Consider the following 26,473-nt stretch of genomic DNA (forward strand, 5'->3'; position numbering starts at 1 on the left):
GCCCTTTGTCTTTCATTAGCATTACAATTATTTTTTGAAAACTGTCATTTCTCTATTAACTTTGTTTATGCCATTTCTTAAGCTATTTGTATGTAGTCAAAAAAACTTAAGAAGATCTCACTGTCTCTAAAGTATATGTGTAACCCCCTAAATTTCTTATAGAATTTTTATTATTTGTTGTGTTTATTTTATAGCTTTTGCACTTTTGTGAATGGATCTTTTTCTTTCTTCAGTGGTTATTGATAAAACAGAGATTACTGATACTTACATATTCATTCAACTACTTATCAAATTCCCTTAACAATTCTAATAGTTTTGTAACAGAGTCTCTTGGGTTATTGAGGTACATTGTCATATAATCAGAAAATTAATAATACGGGGCGCCTGGGTGGCTCAGTCATTAAGCATCTGCCTTCGGCTCAGGTCATGATCGCAGGGTCCTGGGATCGAGCCCCGCGTCGGCCTCCCTGCTCCACGGGAAGCCTGCTTCTCCCTCTCCCACTCCCCCTGCTTGTGTTCCCTCTCTCACTGTCTCTCTCTCTCTGTCAAATAAATAAATAAAATCTTTAAAAAAAAAAAGCAATTGTTAAAATCATTTTTCATTTTTGTCTATGACAATTGGTCTATTCAAATTATATTTTTTCGAGAATATGTTGTATTTTGCTTGAAAATTATCAACTCCCTATTGGTCTGAGTTGACAAATGTTTCCTACAAAGGGACAGACATTTTGTGCTTGTGGCCTATATACAGTCTACGCCTACTCAACTCTACTACTGGAGTGCAAAAGCAGTCCTAGACAATGTGTAAGTGAATGAATGTGCCTGCATTTCAATAAAACTTTATTTATGGATACTGATAATTTTCATATCACAAAACATCATTATTTTTTTCCAACTGTTTAAAATGTAAAAACCATTATTACCTTGAAAGGGATACCAAAAAATTGCAGTGGCCAGATTTCACACGTGGGACTTGTTTACCAAGTTCTGCTCCAGATTTTCAAAATGTTCCCATATAGATGTGTACTATATATGCTCATCATTTCTAATCTTATAATTTAAAATATTATACTATCATTCTAATCTCTTCCTTATCTGTGACTATTTTGTTTTATTGATTACTATTTTTTTTTCTTGTTCTATTCTCCCAAATCAGACTTACTAGGAATTTATCTGGTTCCTTTCTAAGAACCAGGTTTTTGAATGTTTCCTTTTTGTTTTATATTTGTTTATTTCTTTTTTTTTTTTTCTTCAAGCCCACTATCTGACTTTAATTTACTGGGTATGCTATGCTTGGTTAAGTTTCATTGAATTTCCTAATAAAACTTTCAGAAGAAAAAAAGCATTCATAACAGGCACCTGGGTGGCTCAGGCATTAAGGGCGTCTGCCTTCGGCTCAGGTCATGATCCCAGGGTCCTGGGATCCAGCCCCGCATCAGGCTCCCTGCTCTGCGGGAAGCCTGCTTCTCCCTCTTCTACTTCCCCTGCTTGTGTTCCCTCTCTCGCTGTGTCTCTCTCTGTCAAATAAATAAATAAAATCTTTAAAAAAAAAAAAAGCATTCATACATTGATCCCACCAGGACTCGTAAAGTGTCACCTCACCAGTTTCACTGAAAAATAATAATTAAACCTCCAGCTTCATGTGTAGACTAGCCAAAAATAACATGAATTTCCTTTTAGGGGCACATCTATTTTTCAATGTAAAGTAGAACTCAGCTAGCCACAATATGAATTCTAAACATCCTAGACTTTAGACTGAGTTCTGTTTTTCAGCATACAATCTCCCTACATTTAAAACAATTTTCTAAGTCCTGATTCTATCAAATCTATAATTTTTAATTACCGAGATCCACAGACCACTATCAGCCCCCCACAATGGCCAGAGCTTACAATTACTCATTGAGTGCACCCAGTATGCAGGAACTGAGCTCAGTGATAAACTTAATTCTTTTTTTTATTGTTTTTTATTTTGTTTCCCATATAGTTAACATACAGTGTTATATTAGTTTCCTGTATTTGTTTATTCTTGATTTTTATCTTTAATTATTCCCTTTTCCCCCTTTGGTTCATTTCATGGACCTCTTTCTCCATGTAAAGGTGAGTAACCATTGTTTTTTCTTTATTAATGAAAGTAGTTAAGGCTAAAATGTTTCCTCTAAGTGCAGAGGTCACCTGTCTCTCCTATGGGTTGAATTGTGTCCCCCTACAATATATTTAAGTCTTAACCTCTGGTACCTGTGAATGTGACCTTATTTGGAACTGGGGTCTTTGCAAATGTAATCAGGTTAAGATGAGGTCATACTGAATTTGAGTGGCCCCTAATCCAATATGATTGGTATTGTTATAAAAAGAAGTGAAGAGACAGACACAAATTTAGACAGAAGTCAACCTTGTAAAGATAGGGACTGGAGAAGATTATGCTAAGTGAAATAAGTCAAGCAGAGAAAGTCAATTATCATATGGTTTCATTTATTTGTGGAACATAAGGAATAACATGGAGGACATTAAGAGAAGGAAGGGAAAAATGGTGGGGGGGAATTGGAGGGAGAGATGAACCATGAGAGACTATGGACTCTGAGAAACAAACTGAGGGTTTTGGGGGGCGGTGGTTAGCCCGGTGATGGGTATTAAGGAGGGCATGTACTGCATCGAGCACTGGGGGTTATATGAAAACAATGAATCATGGAACACTACATCAAAAACTAATGATGTAATGTATGGTGACTAACATTACATAATAAAATTAAATTTTAAAAAAAGATGGAGGCAGAAATTGAAGTTATGCTAGCACAAGCCAAGGAATGCTTGGGGCTACCAAAAGCTGGAAAAAGCCAGGAGGGATCCTCCCCTAGAGGCTGAGGAGAGAGCATGGCTGTTCCAACAAGGTGATATTAGACTTTCAGCCTCTAGAACTATAAGAAAACAAATCTCTGTTGTATAAACCACTCAATGTGTGGTATTTTGTTATGGTAGCTCTAGCAAACTTAGAATTGGATATTAAGTGATCTATCTCTTTCGTATTATCTTTTAAATAGGCTACAATTTCTCTTTTGATTTATTTTTTGTTCTAGTGGTTATCTAAGACTATGTTTTTTTTATTTTTATTTTACTTTAATTCTAGTTAACATATATTAGTTTCAGCTGTACAATATAGTGATTCAACAATTCCATAATTACCCAGTGCTCATCATGACAAGTACCCTCCTTAATCCCCAACACCTATTTAACCCATCCCCTCACTCACCTCCCCACTGGTAACCATCAGTGTATTCTCTATAGTTAAGAGTCTGTTTCTTGGGGTGCCTGGGTGGCTCAGTCATTAAGCGTCTGCCTTTGGCTCAGGTCATGATCCCAGGGTCCTTGGATCGAGCCCCGCATCGGGCTCCCTGCTCGGCGGAAAGCCTGCTTCTCCCTCTCCCACTCCCCCTGCTTGTGTTCCCTCTCTCGCTGTGTCTCTCTCTGTCAAATAAAATCTTTAAAAAAAAAAAAAAGTGGTTTTTTTTTTAAAGATTTTATTTATTTATTTGAGAGAGAGAGAATGAGAGAGAGAGAGAGCACTTGAGAGGGGGAAGGGTCAGAGGGAGCTGAGCAGGGAGCCCAATGCGGGACTCGATCCAGGGACTCCAGGATCATGACCTGAGCCAAAGGCAGTTGCTTAACCAACTGAGCCACCCAGGCGCCCAAGAGTCTGTTTCTTGAGATGTCGTACGTACACACACACACACACACACACACACACACACACACACACAGGAATATTATGCAGCCATCAAAAATGAAACCTTGCCATTTGTGTAGATGGAACTAGAGGGTATTATGCTAAGTGAAATAAGTCAATCAGAGAAAGATAATTACCATATGATCTCACTGATATCTGGAATTTGAGAAACAAGGCAGAGGATCATAGGGGAAGAAAGGAAAACATGAAACAAGATGAAACCGGAGAGGGAGACAAACCATAAGAGACTCTTAATCTCAGGAAACAAACTGAGGGTTGCTGGAGTGGAGGAGGGTGGGAGAGATGGGGTGGCTGGGTGATGGACACTGGGGAGGGTATGTGCTATGGTGAGTGCTGTGAATTGTGTAAGACTGATGAATCACAGACCTGTACCTCTGAAACAAATAATATGTTATATGTTAATTTTTAAAAAAAGTCTGTGTCTTGGTTTGTAAGACTATGCTTCTTAATATTCTAAGTAATCAAGACTTTCTTTGGTGATCTTTTTATTCTTTTTCAATATATTGAGTCATGATTAAAGAAAGGGGTCTGTAAAATCACTGTTTTTTTACTTGTAAATGTTACCTTGTATGCAAATTTATGATGGATTTTTAAAATATAGCACAAAATAACTGTGTGCATGTATAATTTGTTAATTTTTTGTTCTTAAGTGGCTTTTGTCTAACACACCTATATAATTCTAAAAAGGAAGTACTGAAGTCTCCTAATCATTGCATGTTCAGCAAATTTTCCTGACTTTTCTTAGCATTTCTTCATATAGTTAATGGCTCTGCTTTGATTTATTCAAAAATATATAAATTTCATATTTTTTTAATAAATCACAGCTTTTTTCATTAAATAATGCCCCCTTCACTTTGTTTAGTCTTTTTAATCTGCAATTTCATCTTTTGTGATAATATCACTACTACCAATTTTATTTCCCTGGTTCTCTTTGCCCATGTCTTCATTTTCTTCCCTTCCCTTCCCTTCCCTTCCCTTCCCTTCCCTTCCCTTCCCTCCCCTCCCCTCCCCTCCCCTCCCCTCCCCTCCCCTTTTCTTTTCTTTCTTTCTTTCTTTCTTTCTTTCTTTCTTTCTTTCTTTCTTTCTTTCTTTCCTTCTTCCTTCCTCCCTTCCTCCCTTCCTCCCTTTCTTTCTTTCTTTCTTTCTTTCTTTCTTTCTTTCTTTCTTTCTTTCTTTCTTTCTTTCTTTCTTTCTTTCTTTCCCTCTCTCTCTCTCTCCCAGTCTCTCTGTCTCTCTCTCTTTCTCACTATCAGGTACAGATATAAATGGATTAATTATAATCCTTGTCCTTATTTTCTTTGGTTCACCTTTATCCCAAATGAAAAACTTGAAATAACTTAGAGATCTACCATGTGTTCCTTCTCCATCCTGTGCACTGCCTCACTCACGTGAGGAAACCAGTATCTTGAACCTTGCAGTCCCCCGCTTTATAAACATATTATAAAATACATAGAGAGATAGAGATGTAATGGTATTAGAAGGTACAGCCTCTAGGAAGTGATTAGGTCATGAAGATGGAACCCTTATAAGAGGCTAAAGAGATCAGAATTCTCCCCTTCCACCATGTGAAGGCACAGCATGAAGACAGCTGTCTATGAACCAGGAAAGAGGCGCTCACCAGACATCCAATCTGCCAGGGCTTTGACCTTGTAACTCCCAGACTCAGGCATTGTGAGAAGTAAATTTCTGTTGTTATAAGCCACCCAGTCCATGGTATTCTGTTGTAGCGGCCTACACACACACCCACACACACACACCTAAATTCTGAACAATGTTTTTGCAACTCTGTAAGCCTTGTCAGTCTGTAAACTCAGGCCTTCCTGATCTCAAGAAAATATCTTATTATTTGTTTGCTTTGTGACTTCCCTTTTTCTACTAAAGTATCTATTATTCTCATGTGAGGTTTCCTGGCTCTATCCTCTATACCTTTCATATTTTTCCTCTATTTTCCATTTCTTTACATTTTTGTTCAGCGCTTGGAGAACAATTTCTTCCATTTGCTCTTCCAGGCCAGCTATTTCTGTATTAATAGTAATCATTTTGCCTTAGCTCATCTTTGGATAAAGAAAGTGTTTTTTAGCTCCAAAAAATCCTTTCAAACTGCACTTGAATCTTTTTAAGGGCACTTATTTTTCTGTCCAAATTGTCATGTTTCCTTCAGCAGCTTTATTTGTGGCTGTGTTCTGCATGCTCTGCTGGATCTTGCAATCTCTATTTGAACACGTTGTGATTTTTCTTGATAATTGGGACTCAGGTGTTGTTGTTGGAATATACTAGTAGGTAGCAGTCCCCAAGGAGAGGAAGTCAAAATGGTCTTCTGTGGAAGCCTCCCTGTTCCTCAAGGGCAGAGATCACTAAGCTCACATTTTTGGCTGCTCCATGGCATCTCAGGTCTCCTGGAGACCTAACGCATGCACATGGAGGGCCATCAAATTTCTTCCTAAAGTCCACACATCTCTTGGGCCAAGCTCTTCTCAGTGTCCCCATTTTATAATCCCTGCCTCGGGGCAGCCACCAGGAGCCAGACATCTGCCTAGCCCACACAGCAGAAACCCTGTACCAGTTCACTCCAATGGGACTCCCATGAAGCCTGTGGCCTCATTTCCACTTTGCAAACTGCAGGCCCCAACTAGGTGACTCAGAAGAGGAAAATATATTGGACTTGAGTGATACTGAACAAGAAAAGAGAGTTAGGTTCATGTTGCTATCTTTCCAGAAGCCCCTCTAGAATCAGCATCTTCATCCAACCCCACATCTTAGTGGACCTGTTTCCTCTACTGTGAGGCAGCAAGTCCTACTGAAAGGTCATCAGCTTTGGATTCAGAGATACATGTTCAAAATTGCCCCCTCCAAGTGCAATCTTATACGTAATCAGTATCTCTGACCCTCAATTCCTCATTTATAAAATGGTACTAACGTGAAGAGTAAATGAAATAATACACATAAAGCACTTTTCCCAGTGTATAGCACGTGATAGGTTTTGCAGAAATGTTAGTCTCTTTCCCCTGTGATTTTCAAGAAGTGATAGTTGCCAAGTGAACCCTCCCTCCTTGGTTTGACATTTCAGCAACAACTGTTCATCACCATTCCTTATACTTGTTCTTAATCTATCATCTTGAAGAATCTATATTAATGGTCAATGTTTTAGGCATCTTGGTGTCCCATGCCTTCCCAAGGTTATCAGCTGTGCCTTATATATTATGAAAACCACATATCACACAGGAAGAATCACCACTGACCTCAGGTGTAAGTCAGAGGCCAAGCTGAAAAGGATTGTTCAGAAATCAGCTCTGACAACAAATCTAAAGGCATTAGGAACATAATTATCCTTTGAAAGGTTATCATGTAATTGAATCTCTAATTTTGCTTGAATATAGATTAATTCACTCCATTGAAATCACCAAGAAAAAGGGATATCCCCAGAGCTCTGCAGGAAAGCCAAAAGAATTTTTAATTGCAACATATTACATGAAGAGATTCTGCCTTATGAAAGAGGAAAATATATGGCAAACTTTTTTGGGATAATTAAAGTGAAAGATAACAAAGATCTGTTAATGAGGGCCCTAAAATCCATGCAATGAAGAGTAACATCAGTGGCCATGTTTTTGGAATGTATGCCTCTGTATATACACTCAGGAAGAGTTCTGTTTTATTCCCTGTACCTCTTCACAATAGCCAATGACAATATTTTACTTTGTATCAGAAAAATTCTGGTAAGACTGACCTCTAGGTTGCCCTAGCAGTCTGAGAATCACTAGTGCCATTTTACACAGATTAACTGAGTTGTTTAACATTTTTCAGTTTGTAAATGATGAATCCAAGATTCAAAAAAGGCTTTCTGATTTCCAGTCCACTCTTCTATAGGAATGGAAAGGATGGGACAAACCATACCCTTTGGAAAAATGTCAGAGATTAAAAAAAAAAAAAGGAGCAAATCTGGAAAACATCTTCTCAAAGCCCCAGATATAGCTGAACTCAAAAAACTGAATCATTTTAATTCACATTTTCATGAATCAACAACACATCAAACAAAAAAAAAGGATTTATTGAGTTCCTACTAAGCGAAAGATTATGTTAATGTTGACAAGGATGTGGATAAAAAGGAACCCTTGTGCACTCTTGGTGGGAATGTAAATTGGTGCAGCCACTATGGAAAACAGAATGGAGGGACCTCAAAAAATTAAAAATAGAAATACCATATGATCCATGAATTCTAGTATTGGGTATCTACCCAAAGAAAACGAAAACACTAATTCAAAAAGATATATGTACCCCTATATTTATAGCAGCATTATTTATAATAGCCAGGATACACAAGCAACCCAAGGGTCTGTCAATAGATAAATGGATAAAGAAGATACACACACACATACACAATGGAATATTACTCAGCCATAAAAAAGAATGAGATCTTGCCATCTGCAACATAGTTGGACCTACAGGGTATTTTGCTAAGTGAAATAAGTCAGACAGAGAAAGACAAATGCCATATGATTTCACGTATATGTAGAATCTAAAAAACCAAACAAATAAACAAAAGAGCAGAAACAGACCCATAAATACAGAGAACAAACTGGTGGTTGCCAGAGGTGGAGATTGTGGGGGTGGGCAAAATGGATGAAGGGGAGTGGGAGGTACAGGCTTCCAGTTATGGAATAAATAAGTCACAGGGATGAAAGGTATAACATAGGGAATATAGTCAATGGTACTATAATAGCATTGTAGGGTGACAGATGGTAGCTACATTTATGGTGAGCATAGCAAAATGTGCAGACTTGTCAAATCACTATGTTGTACAATTAAAACTGATGTAACATTGTGTGTCAACTATACTTCAATTCAAAAAAAATAGGAATGAGTAGTCCTTTCCCATAGAGTGTTTGGAGTCTTCAATAGGGACCATCAGTATCTTTTATTGATTCTACTGCTATCTACCACTGGCTTTGAGAAACTCTGTATGGGGCTAAGTAGGAGGGGGTTCCAAAGAAACAGACAGTAAAAACCCAAATGGAAAAGGAGAGAGACAAACAAATTACTGGAAGATTCTCTCTGTACCGCAACCCTGAAGTCCCTGCCTGCCCAGAGTTAGCTTCCAATGGCTGGGTCAGAGCTTTTGCCCTGCCAAGACTTTTCTTTGTGTTTTTACTAACTCAGATCATTTATGATCCTTCAAATGTCTGTGCAAATGTACAAAAGAACTTCAGCACCCAACAATGAAAACACTACCAGAGGGAAATTACATAGGAGGAAAATTTATAGGTTTCCTTCTCTGTTTTCTCAGAGTGTAATTTGAATTGTTGGGGCCATGGCCAATAAAAGGATGAAAAAACAGGAGGCAAACATGGAAGACTACATCATTCTGAAGATGAGTAACAGGTACTAACAGAGAAAAGGGAGAGAATAAAGGGAAGTGGTATTGGCCCTAAAAATAAAGGCCGGGGCCACATGTAGAAACATAACTGAGTGGTAAGATAAGAATGTTGGGGGGGGGTGGGTACAGCTAACCACGAATCCTGCTAAAAAAAAAAAAAAACAATGAAAGGATCCACACAACCATCTTCAGATAATTATGCTGATTCAAAAGAGCCAATCTCCAAAGGTTATATACTGTATAATTCCATTTATATAAACTGCTTGAGATTATAAAATTATAGGAATGGACAACAGATTCGTGGGTGCCGGAGGTTAAGGAGAGGGTGGGGACAGAAGTGTGGGTGGCCACGAAAGGGCAGCATGCAGGATCTTTGTGGCAATGAAGTGTTCTGTCTCTCAGCTCTTTCAACATCATGATCCTGGTTGTAGTATCTACTACACTTCTATAAGAAGTTACTGTTACTGTTGAGGTAAACTGGCTAAAGGGTACCTGGGATCTCTCTGTGTTATTTATTATAACTGCATGTGATTCCATAATCATCTCAAAGTTAGAAGTGTCACTTAAAAAAATAAGGAGGTGAGCCACTTTTTGACTCTTAGAAATAGATATCAAAGGTGGAGAAGGACAGGGAAAGGGGCTGCTCATTTTCATTACAACTCTTGTAGAACCACCTAAATGTGTTGAATATTTGATAAAAATTAAGTTTAAAGAGTTCTGAGAGATACTAGTGTGATGAAAGAGGTTAAAATGACTCAGACTTGTGAGGCCTTACCTTTTTTTAGTGGAAAAAAAATACTGTTAACATTTATTGAACACTAGCCAACCACTGCACTGAGTGTTGTACATGCATATTCTCATGTAATCCTCAGGACAATCTATGACATACTTGCTATCCTTCCCTCCATTTCACTCAGGTACAACTGAGGCTCAAAGAGTTTGAGGGATTTCCCCCAAGGTCACATAGCTAATAAGCAATACAGTCCAACCAGGCATTCAGACTTTAGTCCCATGTCCTTAATGATGCTCCTTGGGACAGGAAATACCAGCTGCCAAAGTCTCTTGGTGCCCACACCTACTCCTATAAGCAGAGGAGGAGAACTTGGCGGTGGGGGCAAGATGGGCCTTGGAATCAGACAGATCTGGACTTGAGACCCATTCTATGAATTTCACTTGTTTCACCTTGCATGAGTGACTTAACCAATCTGATCCTTGGCATCCTATCTACAATATAGGAACAAGAGTACTACCCACCTCAGAGGGTTGTTGGTAGAATTAAATGAGATCATATGTATTAAGTGGTTGGTACCGTGCCTGAGAAATAGTCTCAATAGGGGGTGGGCATTATTACTATGATTATTATAAATTTTGACTTTGTTATTTCTCATAATAGGTTTCAGGTAAAGCTCTTTATCTCCACCATATCCAGAGACTGTTGAACTTTCCTTTAAATTAAGATAACTCTGAACTTTATGTTTTATATCAGATGAGAGAGGAGGAAGGGTTGACTTTCATAAATGACATTAGTCAGAAAACCACCAGGGATTCTGTGATTGCTGAGACTCAGAGGAAAAAAATGTTGCCTGGCTAAGTAGCCACTATTTTTTGCTCTGTTTTGCTGGGGGTTATTTAAATATTTTTTAAAGATTTTTATTCCTTTATTGAGAGAGAGAGAAGGATATAGAGAGAGAGAGAGAGCATGGGGGGGGAGGGTCAGAGGGAGAAGCAGACCCCCTGCTGAGCAGGGAGCCCCAGGTGGGACTCAATCCTGGGACTCCAGGACCATGACCTGAACCAAAGGCAGTCACTTAACCAACTGAGCCACCCAGGCGCCCATGTTTTGCTGTTTTTAAATAAAATATATCAAACGTGCAGAAAAGGCAAAGACTGTCATAACACCCTAGTTCTCATCTCCCAGACTTAACCAATATGAACATCTTTCCACATTTGCTTCATATCCTTTGGTTAAGAAATAAAACACTATAGGGGGCGCCTGGGTGGCTCAGTCGGTTAAGCGACTGCCTTTGGCTCAGGTCATGATCCTGGAGTCCCAGGATCAAGTCCCGCATTGGGCTCCCTGCTCAGCGGGGAGCCTGCTTCTCCCTCTGACCCTCCCCCCTCTCATGAGCTCTCTCTCTCATTCTGTCTCAAATAAATAAATAAAATCTTAAAAAAAAAAGAAAGAAAGAAAGAAAGAAAGAAAGAAAACACTATAGGGGCACCTGGGTGGCTCAGGTCATGATCTCAGAGCCTGGGATTGAGCTTTGCGTGGGGCTCCTTGCTCGGGGGGGGGAGTCTGCTTTTCTCTCTGCCCCTCCCCCTGATCATGCATGCTATCTCTCTCACATAAATAAAATTTTTTAAAAAAGGAAAAAGAGGGACGCCTGGGTGACTCAGTCATTAAGCATCTGCCTTCAGCTCAGGTCATGATCCCAGAGTCCTGGGATCGAGTCCTGCATCAGGCTCCCTGCTCAGCGGAAGCCTGCTTCTCCCTCTCCCACTCCCCCTGCTTGGGTTCCCTCTCTCGCTGTGTCTCTGTCAAATAAATTTTTAAAATCTTTAAAAAAAAAAGAAAGAAAGAAAACACTACAAATATTACACATGCAGGTGAAGGTTCCTCCCATCTCATCCATCCCCATCTTCTTCCCCGCCTTCCCCCATCTTCTGTCCCCAAGTGCCAGCTTTCCAAGGCAGCTTTGAATGCATCTACATTTCCAGGCTATGACACAGGAAGTTCACTTCCTGGTCTTAATGGCAGATACCACATATAAGTCCATCAACCAGGAAGTTGTTTTTTGAGCTTCTGCCTCACATTAAGCATGAAAGAGGGGTCCAGTGTTATTCTCTAAAAAAGAGCTTACTATAAAAATGGGTTGACAGACACTGAGGTAGACATATGCCCTGATTTCTCTTTGGGGAACCTCCCAGACACATGATTTGACCAGGGCTAACTCTACCCTCTGTTTCGAGGGTCTGGACAGTGAGAATCTCCCTGGCTATGAACTTTGGTTCGCTAGTAGACATGTGATCTGAGTTGGGCCAATTAAAGCTACCCCAGAATTTTTTCTGGCGCTCATAGGAAAGAGGTGCTGCCTGACTTCTGGCATGGAAGGTTGTAAATCTAATGCTGGGGGGGGCACCTGCCTGGGAATCAAGCCAGCACAGAGAAAAAGCATTGCTGAGCATCACCACTGAGTCCCCGGATCAAGTGATGCCCATGTTAGGTATATCATTGGGCTTCCCAGTTAATGGGTCAATAAATTCCCTTGTTATGCTTAGATGTGTTTGAGTTGAACTTCTGTCCTGGATAACACAAAAGACAACAATTAATGAGCAAGGCGGACATAACAACAAACCACATATTACTATAAACACTGAATTCTTCTAAGTATTTTACATGTAGAAACTCATTTAAGCCTCACAAGAACCCACTAAGGTAGAGGTTCTATGATGGCCCCAGTTACAGGTGAGGAAACTGAGCACAGAGAAGTAAGCTTCTCAGGACAGTGAAGTATTAAAGAGTGGAGCTGTGGTTCAAATCCAGGAAATCTGAGTTGGAATCAAAATTATTAACCACTATGGCAACAGTTCAGAAAATGAATGGTTATAGGAATTTATGACAAAAGGAAAAATGTGAGCCATGGTTATCAAAGAAAATATACTTCATAAAGGGCATTGTGTTTTCCAATGGGCTTGGAAGGATGAAAAGGGTAAATAGTAGATTATAGAAAAGGAAAAGGAATTCCAGGAAGAAGGAAAACTTGAGCAAAGGTGAGAAAGGATCACAACAATACTGTATTTGAGGAAGGTGAGTAAAGACCTTGTATAGCTGTTTTTCATTCTAGGGAACCAGAGAAACTGTATATAAGATTTAATGTGTACCATGATAGATATACTTCTTTCATAATTACTTTTTCAGAACACTAATGGGAAGAGAATGAGTTTAGCCAAATCCCTGAGCACATTTGATGTGGGGCAGCTAACCTGCCCTGTGAGTCTCCTAGTCTCTCTAACCAAACTGGAGCCTCATAGAGCATATTTTGCGATCTGACTAATGGTTAAGAGCCTTAGCATCAGGTAAGTTGGGTTCAAAATGCAGCTCTGCAACTTACTAATTATGTGACTGTGGGCACGTTATTTAATAGCCCTGAGGTTGGTTTCTTCATCTGTAAAATGGGGTTAGGAATCTCTAACTTATGGCATCATTTTACGTTTAAATGAGATCGTGTGCATATGTGCTTAGCAGAGTGCCTGGTACAAGTAAATCCCAGTAAGTGGTCAGCACTGTCAGTAAGATTATTAATGTCAATATAGAGTAAGAATGAGGAAGGAGCATGCTCTTTGGTGCTGCAAAGATCTAGACCATTTGCACTCTCTCTCTCCCCCACTTTGGGGGAAGAAAAAAAAAAGATCTAGACCATTTGGCCAGATCATCTAAGCTGTCTGTCCTCTCCAGGGGTGGGAAAGAAGACCTTGAGGCCAATAGAAACCGTCTATCACTCTCCCTTTTCTAGCCAGCCAGAGTAATTTTTCTGCCACCAAAATCATAAAGAAGATGTTCAATCTGCTGATAATTTGATTCTAATTAGAACCTCCATCCACAATGCTGGAATTGCAAGGGGGGGACAAAAGCAGAAATGAAATAGCAATTAACCTTTGGTTCTGAGCTTTATTTGCTTCTACCCAATATGGGTCAGTTGCCATAGAGATGATACCTACGTGACCAAAGCCGCCTGGAGCCTCTGAACCAGGCTCCTCACAGTGTGGCTTTGGGATAATTAAAAATCTGCTAAAAGAGAATTGAAAGTTGATCTGAAACTCTAATCCAAAGCTTACTTGAATGGAAGAGAAAGGGAAGGAAGGGGGTTGGTGCCGGGAGGCGAGGAGGATGTGGAATTGGAAAATAAAATTAAAGAACACACACTAATTTGGGGAAAAAAATAAAAAAGCCAGTCTCTTTTATCCACAACTTTCCAGAGTCTGACTGACTGGGGCTTGGAGACACCACTAGGACAAGAAAGAGAAATGAGGGGTGTGAAAAGTTTGTCTCTTCTTTTAGGAGGGGACTTCTTAGCTTCAGACTGTGACCAAGCCTCCCTGAGCCAGGGAAGCTAAAGGGTAAGGGGATCAGCTCTAGTGAGGCTTCTAGTCTATCTCTAGAAAAGTGGGTATGGATGAGGCCATGCAAAGCCAGTGGGGGGGATGTGGACTTCTTGGTCCAGGCCATACCAGCAATGTCTTTGGACCATGACAGCTAGTGTGAAAGAGCTAGAGGCCATGAATCCGAGCCCCCGCAGTCACCTCACTTCAGACAATCTGTCCCCCCATTTGCCCGGTGAATCAGTTTGTAGCCAGATGGAGCTTGGTCTACATCTGTCCCCATGACCCAGCTAGCTCCTGGCCCCTTTCACTCCTTTTGACTCAGCACTCACAAAATCAAGGTTAGGCAGAGAATTAAGGTATTTTTCCCTCTGAATCTAAGAGCTGTTAATTACCCAAGACAGTCCTAATCACTGTTAGGGAACAAACTAACGTCTGACTTAAGTGGATTCTAATTAAGACTTGAGTAGTAGCTCCTAGAGCAGTGACTTTGAAAGTTTTTTTTCTTTCATACACATAAGATACATTACATCAGTTTAGGAAGGATTTTCCCTGGGTTCCTCTATCCATGCCCCCTACTCAGGGAAGCCTTGTCTGACCACTCTCTCACCATAGCCAGCCCCCCCATCATTCTTGACCACATCATCCTGTTATGAATAAATTCTCCACAGAACTCATTACTTGCTGGAATAATCTTGTTTATTTGTTTGCTAATATTTGCTATAAGCTTCATAAGAGCAGAGAACTTGGTGCCTTACTTTTGACTGCATCTCCAGTGCCTAAAACAGTGTCCAGACAGAGTAAATACTCAATATTCATTTGTTGACTGAATATAACTGTACATTCCCATAGGCTTACTCAGTTGATGTCCCACTTAGAGCAAACCAGTTATCATTCCACCCCTTCTTTCCCTCTCTAGAAGTATTTCAGAGTGTGTAAGAGTTATCGAACTATTCATTCTTTCCTTCAACAAATATTTACTGAATGGTTACAATATGTCAGGTCCTGTGCTAAATGCTGGCAGAAAAATGGGAAGTCAGACAAGGCCCCAGCCTTATGGCAGTTCCATTATATTAGTGTGAATAGCTGCTGTATGTTGATATACAAAAAAAAAAAAAAAAAGTAAAATTTAATCATTAACGATGGTGATTGTTGCTATGGAGGCAACAGTGGGGACAGGGAGGCTATTCCAGCTCAGGTGGACAAGGAAGTCCTCTCCCATAAGGTAACATTAGGCATCCCTTTAAGTAAAGAGCCAGGATAAAGGAATTCTAGGCAGTGGGAACAGAAAACACTAAGTCTCTGAGATGGGAAAGAACTCAGCACTGTCTAGAACTCGAGAGTAGAGGTCCAGGGGGAGGGAAAGAGATGTCTGTGGACAGGTGCATTCATTTAACGAAGGGTCTTGAGGACTGGCAAAGGGATGTGCAGTTTATTTTTAGTACAATAGGAAGGCACCAGCAGATTAAAGCAGGAGACTGACAGGATGTGATTTGCATGTTAAGAAAATCACTCTGGCTGCTGAGTGGAGAAAGAAAGGAGAGCCAGAATAGAAGTGAAAGAGCAAGGGACCACCAGTTGCCCAGGCAAAGAAAAGGGGAGGTAACCTCATCTCATTGTGGTATATATTTTTATTCAGTGTCTTAATAAGTCATTTGCAAATCTGTGTTCCTAATTATGGTAACAAAACGTGTATCCTACTGAATAGGCCACACCATAGCATGCCATGATGTAATGACCAGGAACTGCAGTTCTGGAGAAATTTACCCTGATAGGGGATGCCTGGGTGGCTCAGTTGGTTAAGCGTCTGCCTTTGGCTCAGGTCATGATCCCGGGGTCCTAGGATGGAGTCCCGCATCGGGCTCCTTGCTCAGCAGGGAGTCTGCTTCTCCCTCTCCCTCTGCCTGCCACTCCCCCTGCTTGTGCTCTCTCTCTCTCTCTGACAAATAAATAAATAAAATCTTAAAAAAGAATTTACCATGATGGGGCAGGCTAAGGAGAGCTCTAAGAAGCTGGGTTTACATACATGCACTTTGGGTCCTATAGGTATGAGTACTCTGCCTTCCCCTCTGGCCTGTTACTGGATTTGTCATTTCTCACTGCCATGCCTCACTGGAGGCCTGACCTCAGAAATGCAACTTTGATCATGTCCCTTTAGGGCAGAGTTCATGGCTGCTGGGTTAGTTAGCATGCTGACTTCACTATCAGCACTCTCAAGGGATCAATATTACCTAAATGAGCCACTGGTGACCCCTTGTCTGGGAACCCAGTCGCACTGAGATAGAGGTGGAGGTGGACAATGCCTCGTCATTAAAACCATCTGCCTCCTAGGATTGCCCAATCTAGTGATTCTCAACCTAGTTGCACAGTTACACTCTCCAGTAGCTTTAAAAAAAATAATAGTACAGAGACAATAATCTCTGGCTTTTAAATCTCCCCAAGTAATGCTAACAAATTGAGAATCATGGGCCCTAACCCAACTGTTTTATCTACCACAGACTACCTTATTTAGGACCCTTTGGGAACTCCTGCTTCTCAATCTTTGCTCCCTTACTGGGCTTTGATAAAGGGACACATCCCGACAGATTCTAACTGCTACTATTGACTTGGTGCTCAAGGGACGCCCAGTAAGGTGATCGGTACCTTGCCAATGTTTCTTTATTTCTTTATTTCAACCTCATTACCACCTTCTAAAGTAGCAACATCACGAGAGGCTGAGAAAACTCTGGCTCAAGAAAAGTTATGTAACACAAGGCCAAGGCCACACAGCTAAGAAGAAAGAGGTCAGGGTCCACACCCAGGTCTTATGATTCCATAGCCTATGCTCTTCATCTCTAAGCAACTGTAACACTGTCCTTTACAGAAACCAAGGTTTCCATCCCAGCCCAGCCCCTTACTAGCTGTGTGACTTAGGGTGAGTTATTTAACCTCTCTGAATCCCAGGTCCCACTCTGTAAAGTTTTGTGCCCACCCCAGCCCTCCCCTCCCCCATTCTTTCTCTGCTAAGAGTTATTAGTTCTCAAAAGTATCTCTATCTGCCACAACCATTTCACCATGGAACACTTCAAATCTTGGCCCAGAATCCCCAGCACCTAGCACAGAGCCTAGCCCAAAATAAGCAGTCAATGTCCATTGAATTGAACAGTATGGCCTCCCACTAGGATATGACACATAATTTGGAAATCTGAGTTGTGTTCTGGTATTCAGCCAATCCCTTCCCCCTCTAAGAGCCACATTGACCCCCACTGATCTCTCCTATCAAGCGACCAGGGGCAGGAGTGCCTGGGTGGCTCAGTCGTTAAGCATCTGCCTTCGGCTCAGGTCATGATCCCAGGGTCCTGGGATCAAGCCGCGCATCAGGTTCCCTGCTCAGCGGGAAGCCTGCTTCTCCCTCTCCCACTCCCCCTGCTTGTGTTCCTGCTCTCGCTATCTCTCTCTCTGTCAAATAAATAAATAAAATCTTAAAAAAAAGAGAGAGAGAGAGAGAGAGAGAGACCAGGAGCACTCAGTGGAAAACTGCAAAGGGCATGTTGTCTGTGTGACCCCAGTGACTAATTTGGAAGGATTGACTATATTTGCATAACTTTGCATATGTTATGCATCAATCTATGATATATTTATCCAAGGCAAAGAAGTTGCAGATGTAGAATACCAAAGAAGAGTATTTTCCCACAACATATAATGCAAGTGTCAGAAAATCATCAAATTCTACAGCCCTCCTCCACCTTGTGGCCAAAATGGAAGCTTCCATGTTAAAGGCTAAAGGAGAGGAATACAGGACTCACTTTTGTACCCCAAACTCCTGCAAAGTACCAAGACAATATTTGCAGTTTGGGGATCTTTGCATTAGAGAAAATCAACCATTTCTTCCACCTCAGAAGGGATCTTTCATTAAAATCTTTGCGAAATGGCAAGTGTCCAATATAATAATAATTTCATAATACTGAATTTGGTCTTCATTCATTTATTCATTCAACAAGCATTTATTGAGTACTCTTATCCCCTTCACTACAGGAGAGAATATCATGAGATTCCTACTGATGCAGAACTCACAATCCAGAGAGACAAAAAACAACGATATACTACATGAACCTGAGCAACTTCATTCTTTTAGCCCCAGTTTTTTTATCTGAAAAATGAGAATAAAATACCAATTTTCCATGGTTCGTGTAATAGAATAGAAATAGTCTCAGTGTAGCTTCTGGCACATAGTAGGTACTCAGTAAATGAGAGTCAGCCTCACAATTATTATTCCTCTCAGGGAATATAATGAAGTTACTGTGGAATCACAGAGGAGGAGATGCCTAACTCTGTGGAACTATTCAGTAGGAGAATAAAGGCATTGTGTCACAAGTTAACATTATACTTCAGGTTTTTATAGCATCACAGCTTATGTACCACTTAGCAAGTCCCAAATGCCTATTAACTTGTCATTTGGAGACCTCAACTCACAGCTCTGTGTCTCTTTCTGTCCACAGTGACATTCAATGTGTCTAGTTCTTCACTTTCCTGATAGACCTGGGGGTCTGCTAAGGAGAAAAATAGAGGGAAATTGAGAATACGTAACCATTAAAATTAATTGCTCACAATCATTAGAACCCGGACGCCCACCGTAGTCATGAAATATGGATAAGGATTTGCTGAAAGCCATTTATATTAAATTACTTTTATAATAATATTTAACTTTTAAGCATTAAATATTTAGTACTTCTTTTTTGTCATTTGCAAAGAAGCCTCCAGCTGTTTCATAGCTAGAGGGATCCATGCCCATCCTGTTTTGAGAGCCTATAGGGCTGAACAACAGACCAGCAGTTCTGAGAGTTGAGACCAACAGATGTGAGTGACTCAACATCAGCCAGCTCTCATTCATTCAGCAAAAACTTACTAATGCCCTTGGTGTTCCAGATACTGGTTTATAAAGATATACAAAGCATGATCCCTGAACTCGAAAACTAGCAAGAAGAGACAGACACAACAACTGAATAATTCCAAAGAGTTGCTTACATTTCCCCCATACTCACCTCCAACAAAATTATTTAATAGTTTTTGAAATGCATCGTGCTCTTTCTCATCTCCATGACTTAACTATTACTCCCTGCCTTGAACAGCTACTCCTCTACCCAGCCATCTCCCAATTCTCCTAATGGGCTTATTTCAACTGATGCTGGTGTCTTCACTGCCAGGAGGATTCCTGGGCACCACCTGCGGTGTGATTTGGACTTTTGTCCTACCAACCCGCAATCCACCTGTGCATACATAAGTCATCACACTGCCCTGTTAAGTGCTGATTCACTTCTGGTCTCCCCTACCAACCTCTGAGTTACCCGTATCAAAATCATTGTTGTGTCCCCTATGTTCTCTGCAGTGCCTGGCACAGAGTAAGTGTTCAATAAACTTCTGGTGAGCCAATAAATTAATTGAATAATCAATTAATTTGCTATGTGTTATAATAGATCTATTTACTTACATACATGAGGATACAACCAACTGCCTGTGGGGGATGAGGAAGAGGATGCTATCAGGAAATACTTAGTAGTGATAATGACATTTGAGCAAATTCCTGGAAAAACTAGATATGTTATAATAATGGACATTAAAAACTGAAATTATTTAATTATCGTTATGCCCTTAACAAGCTACTTCAAATATTTTCCTATATAATTAGCATTGCATGGCCTCTGGTCCTCTCTTTATTGCATCATCCATCACCACACCCACCAACACCATCTTGAACACCAAAGGATAAGCAAAAACAAAGGGAAGAAGAAATAGTCTTTCTTCCATTTCCTCCTATCTATTGTAGTTTGGGTGGAGTCCCCTAACTGTGAGCCTTTCTGCTAAGGTATATAGAATAAACTCCAGCCAGGCACCTGGAGGAAGACTGAGTTGCCTCACAGGAAAGTCTTCACCAAGCCCAACCCTATGATTTTAACCCACCAGCTCAATAAAACCATCCCCTTCTCTGGGTAGACCTCTTCATCTACCAGATTTCAGAGTTACAACAGAATTTGCAGAGATAGCAAACTGCCTCCTGACTCAATTTCAATACCCCAGATAGTTCTTCAAGAGACATGGGGTCAAAGAAAGTTCTGGGATTCTCTAGACAGAAGTTAAGTAGAATCCTGTGATTATCATGATCTGACATAACCTTAGTACCAACTACCACCAAATAATGTTGGTGATTCACTAAATGGAAATAGAAATCTGTTACTATTCCTAGCAACACTTTCTTATATGAGAAAAAAATAGGCTGATCTCTGAACAAAGGGACGGGACTTTCATCTGCATTCTCTGTAACTTTGAGTTCATTAGGCTTGCAGTGCCCTGGAACCTTCATCAAGCAAACCCAGAGGATTCCCACCCCAATCAGTCCTTGCTCCATCTATAAATCCCTCTGACCTACTCCCAGCCCTTACTTGGAAGAGCCCTGCTGCGTTCTCTAGAATTTTAAAAATAAAAAAAGTTAGTGTTTTATGTTATTTGGGTAGCCTAATATCTGTTAAAAATAGATCCAAAAAAATGTCCGGTGGCTAACCACAAAAAGTTCACATGCTATTTACATAACCATATGGGCAAGTGGAGAGGTTATAAATAGGGAGGGGGACTAAGGTCCTGCTCAACACAGCCATTCAGGGAAACACTCTAACAGAAACTACATACATGTGGGTTCTGTGGCCCTAAGGAAAATCTTCGTTCCATAGGAGAAGAGTACAGGGAAGTGATGCTTATCACTTCTGCTAGTCTTCTATTGAACAGAACTCAATCACATGACCATACCTACCCACAAGGAAGGCTGGGAAATATCATCGAGCTCAAGAAGGAGAGGAGCACAGATTTTTGGTAAGAAGCAGCTGTTAATGGAAAACAACACTGGATTTTTTTTTTAGGAGTACTCATGCAATGATCCAACTATCATGGGCAATAGCAAACTTAGGGCAACAAGGACAAGACTGAGACCTGAATTCAATCCCTGGCACCTTTTAGCTATAATCTCTTCTGACCCTCAGGGGCTCATCCCCAAAACAGAGATGAACACTGATGTAGAATGAAATGAGCTAACATGTATAAAACACCTATCACAATGCCTGGCACATAGTAGGTGTTGAACAAATGTGGTGGTGCTGCTAACAATTTGCAGTTCATTTCTATTGATGAATAAAAGACTGTTGTTATTTTCAGTATGGAAAACAAGTAAGTGCTAAGTTCTAGCCCATGCTGAGGAATTAGCCTCCAATTCACTTTGCACTCTCCTTCCCCCATCTCAGCACTTGCCCTTTCTGGCCCCATCCCCTGCATGAGAACTCTTAGCCCTTGATAAGAGACCAAACATCCGATCCCTACTCTGAGAGTGCTCCTGTTCGGCCTTTAACTGCAGCCCGGACAAACCACCGGGACTGTTCTGCCTGTCACAGCACAACAAATTCCAACCATCATATGCTGATGACATTGCACCCACCACTGGGTGCACAAATGTGCGCTGGCTGGAAGGAGGTCTGATTGCCCAGCAAGTCCATTCGTTCCTTGTTTTGAAGTGATCAATCATTTACTCAGATTTCAGTGAAATGGCCTGAAATGAGGAAGGAAAAAAGAGCCCAGAGCTTGGGCACGGGAGATTAGAGGCAAGTCTCAGCAGTGGCACTGGACAAGCAGCCATGTCAGGAACAGCAAAGCACCCCCGGGGCCCTGGGCTTCTCAGCTGGGAGTAGACAGGGTGCCCTGTGATTGAGTCTCAGTAGGGTTCCCCTGCTCTAGCTCCTGCTCAGCTTCCGCTGCAGGCACTTACCAGGGCTCTTAGAGTCTTCTCTGTTCAAGGTCATCTTTGGAGTCCCACTCTCATCTTCTGGAGCAACTCCTCTCCAGCTCATTTCAGGCAGCTCTCTTTCAGCAAATGGCATAAATAGGTGTCAAAAATCTTTCACCCGTTCAGATTCCCTAACCCAGCAATTCCACCTTCGGTAATCTATCCTAATGAAATAATCCCAAATATGGCAATAGCCTTATACAAAAAGATGCTCACCAGCAAGACTATAGCAAAACAGTTGAAACAACCTATGCAATTGGTTGGAATACTATCAGATGTCCAACAGTAAGGAAATCATTTAGACTGTGGAATAGCAAGACACTGAATGCATATTTACCATGAATGTATGATAAAGGAAAATATATAGACTATTATGTTAAGTGAGAGGAGTAGGAAACAACAGCAGTATAAGTAGAGCTCTGTAGAAAAATAACACAACTATGGTTATGTAAGATACTATCATTGCTGGGGGAAGCTCGGGGACAGTTACACAGAAAATCTCTGTACCATTTTTGTACCTTCTGTGGGTCTTAAATAAAATTATTTTTTGAAAAACAGAAACAGTTCTGCATGAGGAGGCAGCATAGAATAATAGCTAATAGGACATGCTTTAAAAAATTAAGTGTAGGGGATCAGTTAGGGAAGGGATGTTCATCTAACCTGCTCTTTCCATTTCTTCTCTGCTCATAATAAAGCTCTCATAAGAATCCTTTTTGACAACCTTCCCCTCCCCTTGCAGGTGACCATCATATTACTTGAGTCTTTTTAGCAGAACAGTCCAGAAACCACAGCTGACCATGGAGTTGGTCCCTTATAACTATAACCATCGGGGCAGTAAGAGCATTTACTGATCATTTACCTAGCATTGTGCTAGGCATTTTACAAATATTAATCCCCACCACAACTTTCAAAGACAGGTATTATTAATTCCATTTTAAAGATGAGGAAATGCAATTGAAAGAGGTCAAATGACTTGTCCGACATATCATAGCCAATGAGAGTAACCCAGGCAGGATTTAAAACAGAGTCATTTAGCTTCAAACCCGAGGCTCCTTCCAACACAAGGTAATAATAAAAATTTGTGAAGGTTCCTTATCTGATATAGCAACAAATATTCCTCTGGGGTCTCAGGTGCTCATCTGTGACATAGAGCTGTTGGACAGGATAAGGGCCACAGTCTCCCCAGCCCCGAGACACAAGGATTCCCCAGCAATATCAGCCCTCTCTCTGAGATGTTTCCCCCACCAGGCAATGGTCTCCTTGTTCAGTGATGCCCAACCACTCAGACAGCTTTTAATCCCAAGGCTAGGAACCTCAAACCCAGAAATTCTGATCTACCTAGCCTGGGATAGGTTTAACCATAGGTGCTGTACCCAGGATTGAGAACCACTACCCTAGCTTGTTGACCTTCTTCCTTGTCTGCTCTCTACCCAATCCCACGATCCCCTATAGTCCCCGCTAACCTGCCATTCCAAATCATGCTTCACTGGAACCACAATGATCTTCCTAAAACAGATGTGACCATGGGACTCCCCTGGTTTATACAACTTTAGTAGCTCTGCAGAGTTTATCAGATAGAGTAGGGATGGCTCATAGGGCCATTCCCAACCTAACCCCAGACAACTCCCCAGCATCTTCCATGCCACTCCAGACCAGCACCCCACACAGATGACTTGACATTTCCCAAACACACCATGTGCCACCACACCATTAACCCCAAGCTCACCCTGTTTCCCCCTACTTGGAAGGCCCTCCCAACCCATCACCTACTTTATCCATTCACTCAGCATTCAAATCCATCACTTTCCTCCCCTTCAGCTCTCACCTTCACACCTCCCATATCTTCTGAAAATCCTTTCCTGATTCCCTCTGGTGCAGATAAGAATTCTGTCATCCATGTTCCTATGTGTCTTTTAGGCAGCCATCAAAGCCCTGACCACTGTGAACCAGTAAGAGCACCCATCTTGCTCACCTCTCCTCCGATATCGTGCGTTCCTTGAGAGCTACGCCATGTTCACTCCTGCCCCCCTAGAGTGTGGTATGTGTCTAAAATAGCCGCTCAGTAGTTGTTGAATAAGTGAATGAGTTAATGGACAAAATGAAAGAACAAGCAAATGCTGCGCTCAGGTTTTCCCAAATAGCTTCTTCCTTAGACCAACAACAAGGTCTCCTAACTAACAGCCACTTCCATGGAAATCAAATAGGGTCAAGTGGCAGGGAGAAGTGAAGAAAAAGTAGCCAGAGCTGAGACTTCACCTCACAGCTTAAATTGGCATTCTCAAAATGGCAGCCTACACACTAAACAAGCCCACAGAAGTATTTTGTTTGTCCCAAAAAACGTTTTTAAAATTAGGAAAGTTTGGGCACCTGGGTGGCTCAGTTGGTTAAGCGACTGCCTTCGGCTCAGGTCATGGTCCTGGAGTCCCGGGATCGAGTCCCGCATCGGGCTCCCTGCTCGGCAGGGAGTCTGCTTCTCCCTCTGAGCCTCCCAACCCTCCCCCCTCTCATGTGCTCTCTCTCTCATTCTCTCTGTCTCAAATAAATAAATAAAATCTTTAAAAATAAATAAATAAATAAATAAAAATAAAATAAAATTAGGAAAGTTCACACAAAATCCAGCTCTACACTTTCTCCTGAATTATCAGAGAATCAGGCAACCCTCGACCTGCATTCCCCACCAGCTGCGATGACGAGCTGGAGAGCCACTGCCTGCTTCCAAGAAAGCACAAGTGCTTTCCAGTCTGCCATAGTCCCCACCCGTCCCTACTGTCTTCACCTAGCTCACCTCTCTCCGTAATGTTTCCCACCGGGCCCCTGCAGGCATTTGGGTTTGCAACCCTTGGTTTAAACAAACTGCCTGGCTTACGGAGTTAAAATGCCTGTGTGTGCTCATTCTTTGCACCGAGAATAAGAAAAAGGATCTCTTCAGCTCCATTTCTCTCCAGTCTAGGGAGCTTAATAAGCACGCAGCTGACGCTGCATGGATTTAGCCCCAAGAATGTGAAGGGCCGTGGCTAAGAAAGGAGAACAAGTTGAGGGAGGAGTGGGCAGTGTGACCCTCTGCTCTGCCAGGCTGAGATAAGCTCCTTAGTGGGACTGTTTGCTGGACCCACACAGAGGGGGGAGGCTCAGGCAGGAATTCCCCAGCAGGTCGGCTGGACAAGCAGCCGTCTCATGAAGCTTTAGCTCCACTCACTGGCTGGCTATAAATTAAGCTTCGGGAAGTCAGCGAAACTCAGCGAAGCTTTCCATGCTTTAGCTGAGCCCCTTGGTGACAGTCTTAACTACCCTGTGTTAAGGAGGGGGTCAGCCAGGAAGCAAGTTAACATGTCCCCCTCCCTGCCATCCACCCATCCCCTGCGGTCCGTGTCTCACCTCCCATCTCATCTTCTTTCTCCTTCCACTTCCAAGACCCCACCGTCCAGGAGAGAGGCAGCTCATTTCTTTCGAGCGCTCACTACAGTGAGGCTCACAGGCAGATGTAGGTTGGAAGCTTATACAATTTCAGATGCCCTTTCTCAAGAAATAGCTACAAAATTATGAAAACAAAGTAGACTCCATGCCTTGAAAGGGAAAGTTTGTGATAAATCCCTCTCTGGCCAGGCATTTTTCATATGCTATCTCAGTGCAGAGGGAGAGCTCAAATTCTGACTCTGCCACCTCGCAACTGGCAGACAAATAACCTCTTTGCGCCTCAGTTTCTCCTCTGTAAAATGGGGATAATACTAGAACTAGTGCATGTTGTCGTCGGGAAGACTGAGGTAATACATGTAGATGGTATTTGCTTAATCAATGATACCTATTATAGTTACCTCATGTTGTCCTCACAATGGCCCTGTAAAGCAGCCATTATCCTCCCAATTTTACAGGTAAGACTGGGAAGTCTCCCTCCTCTCCACCCACTGCAGACTACACGCAAGCCTGCCTTGGCTGGGTGGGATCCCCGAATGCCTGAACCTTCTCTTTTTATCTCCTCAGCTGCAGCCAGGACTGACTAACTAGCCAGCTCCTGCTCGGTAAAGGACCACCCAGCTAATCTGACAGCACAACGCAACCCATCTGACAACGCAGCTGTAATGTATTAGTAAGTGATGATGCATGGTGGATAACTCCTCCACGGAAAGAAGTTTTTTCCCCAGAGGATGGAAATGTTAGGGACCCAGTGGTAAGTCATCGAGAGATATGTGAATCAAGAAGGAAGCTATGCTAGAATGGAAAGAGTACCCAACTTGGCATCTGATGATCTACTAACCTTGTGACCTTGTTTAAATCAGTTCACTTCTTGGGGCACCTGGGTGGCTCAGTCAGTTAAGCGTCTGACTCTTGGTTTCAGCTCAGGTCATATCTCAGGGTTGTGAGGTTGACGGCTCTGCACTCAGTGTGGAGTCTGCTTGAGATTTTTTCTTCCTCTCCCTCTGCCCCTCCCCCTGCTCACACACACTCTTGCACATGCTCTCTCTCT

The sequence above is a fragment of the Mirounga leonina genome, unplaced genomic scaffold, assembly GCF_011800145.1.
Source record: "Mirounga leonina isolate KUSES-001 unplaced genomic scaffold, KU_Mleo_1.0 Mir_166, whole genome shotgun sequence".
Classification (NCBI taxonomy): Eukaryota; Metazoa; Chordata; class Mammalia; order Carnivora; family Phocidae; genus Mirounga; species Mirounga leonina.